The 2,911-nt window shown below is 32.4% G+C and overlaps 1 pseudogene; it reads left to right on the forward strand.

Moving 5' to 3' along the window:
* The first annotated feature begins 407 nt into the window (after positions 1 to 407).
* Positions 408 to 977, forward strand: LOC149231286 (calcium-binding protein CP1-like; annotated as a pseudogene).
* Positions 978 to 2,911: the final 1,934 nt, after the last annotated feature.

A 2,911-nucleotide genomic window follows, 5' to 3' on the forward strand; every position in this document is an offset into this window, starting at 1 on the left:
GAATCAAAATCGTATAAATTGTTTGTTTGTTTGTTTGTTTTTTATATTACCTTAAAATCATATAAATGGGCACCAAAATATATTTGTTTGCTGAAACTTTTCATATGTTTCGAGAATGTTGCACTAGGGCCAAGGAAAAGAAACCACGTGCATCATAACTCGAGGTTTGAAACCACGTGGAAGCCGGATGAACCATAAAATGAGATTTGAGTCCCATGAAAACCCTTAGGTTAGTACTAACCACATAAGGACAAAATCCATGGGGCATACGTTAGTGCTGATGATACCCAACCTCTCACATTTATGTATAAATACAATGCTCCCCTCAATTGATCTTCGCCCCTCAATTAATATTTGGACTCGAATACCAATTGCTTTCCCAACAATTTGATTTGATATTGCTAGTCATGTGTCCTCCAAGCAGAAGTAGGAGGAAGCCGCCATCAGAAATAAAGTCTTGGACGAAGGAACCATGGAAGGTGAAGGAGGCCTTCAGTGTATTGGACAAAGACGACGACGATAAAATTAGTTTGTTGGATCTCCAACATTTCTTCAGTGGCAGTTACTTCTTCTTGGGGAAGGGTCTGAGAAAAGAGGAAATGGAGGCCATGATATCTGTTTCCAACACAAACAATAGCGGATCTATGGATTTTGAGGAATTTCGCTGGATTCTCCATCTGAATATGCTGTAAATTCAAGAAATTAAAGACAATAGATTGCATTCTGATGGTAATGAGATGTGGGCATTGAAGGAAGCGTTTAATGTGATGGACAAAGATGGAGACGAGATTGTGATCATAGAGGATCTCAAGACATTCCTGTGATTCTCTATCGCTACTCGCGATGACAACGACGAAAGCTGCAATGTACTAATGAATGATGAGGATTTGACGGAGATGATAGAGGCGGTAGGCCGATCTGCCAAATGTGGCATTGTAACATCCACGGTGACCTCACATGAAAATACAGGGAGTTAGAATTTTTTTACACAAATTACCCACAAGTAATTATCCAAATCACTATTTTAAATCCTCATTAACCATTAGATAGAATGTTCATCAATACATAGAGTAACTTTCAGTAGAGGAATAGTAAGTTGCATAACTATTAATAATCATTGTTGTAGTATATTAACATAAACTGTATGATGCATTTTGCATCTATTTAATGATTCCTTTAACCAGATTAATTAATTACGTACTTGACATTATGAACATCACATCAGGAAAGAAATCAACATCATCAAACTGACACAATAATCAATCACATAATTCAACACATATATACCCGGGAACCCTGTAGGGTGAAAACCAACAAACATTTAATTTTATTATTAAACGCTCATGAGGGTGTTCACCCCTCACTCAATGTCTTATAAGGGAGTCCATCCCTTATCCATTGTTATAAAATATTACAATTAAATATCATTAAAATACCACGCACCTAACTAAAAGCTATTACAATTGTCATGAAACCATTTACCCATAAATCACCACTCTGTATATCCTTGTGGCATGATTGTTCCATCAGTGGACTATCCTATAGCTTGTACTCATGAGCATGGATTGTTAGTTCTTATCTACCACAATGTTAAACATAATTTATTTTTGGCACAAATCACCATCCTTTCCTGTCATTGTTGTCGTCAACAAGATTTGGTAACATGATTAGATAGAGTATTAATCAATCAATAATTAGTCTTTAAAAGTGATCTTTTAACATCTATTCATGTGCATACATGAGATGTAAATAAAATATCACAACATGCTTCTTCTAACAACATTGTGCATGTATAAACAGATAATTATCAAGCATGTCAAAATAATTACCATGTTGCTATGATCATTCTCACACCAACACACATTCATATCCAAAGGAAACCACTGTAACCATTCATTTCATTTAAAGGATACTAGCAACTTATCTTTGCTTTTCGTGCATGTAATTAGATAAAAACTTATTCAAAGAGAGCTAGCCCCTTAGCTTCTTCTTTGTGCATGTAACTAAGTAATCTTTCCAATACAATAGATATTATTATAATACATAAAAATACATGCCCCCTTCTAAGGCAAAGCTAACATGATAGACATCATTATCATGCATGCAAATGCAAGTCCATTTTAAAAAACATCTTTCCCAAGATAGAGCTATTTACAAAATCTATTGTATGCACAAAGACATGCATTGCTCTAAACAAAACTAATGTGTTAGTCATTATTTATTGCATGCGGATATGTGTATTTTACAAAGGAAAGCTAGTGCATTTATTGCAATTCACTTTCCATAATACTTATTCTTTTCTGCACACAAATACATGTTTCTCTTTAAAATATCTAACACAATAGTTCTATTTTCATGCATGTAACCAACTATTGTTTCTATGCTTCTGCATATGTGTTCATTTCAAATAAAATGATTGTTTATTTGTGCAAATAACCCATAGTTATTTTCAAGAACCCAACATAGTTTCTCTATTGTATGTACAAGTTCTCATGCATTTGTTTTCAAGAAAGTATCATAACAAATTTCTCATGCATTTTTTCTCAAGAAAGTATCATAATCAATCTTTCTTTTGGGCATAAGAACTAAGATAATAATAATGTTAACCTTTTATGCATTAAACCAATACGAAATCCATTTTTAAGAAAAGAGCATGCATCCTATCTTTTCTTACATAAAATGCATATGCAATGTTATATAAAGACAAGCAAGATTACTTATCTTTTAATGCTGCAAATATATAATAACAATATTTATCTACATGTAGTAATATATTTTCTTTACTAAGAAAAATATATAATAACAATATTTATCTATATGTAGCAATATATTTTTTTTACTAAGAAAAATTTATAATAACAATCTTTATCTACATGTAGTAATATATTTTCTTTACTAAGAAAATATATAA

The sequence above is a fragment of the Pinus tabuliformis genome, chromosome J (genome assembly GCF_031772625.1).
Source record: "Pinus tabuliformis cultivar Carrire ecotype Pingquan chromosome J, CPIR1, whole genome shotgun sequence".
In the NCBI taxonomy this organism is placed as follows: Eukaryota; Viridiplantae; Streptophyta; class Pinopsida; order Pinales; family Pinaceae; genus Pinus; species Pinus tabuliformis.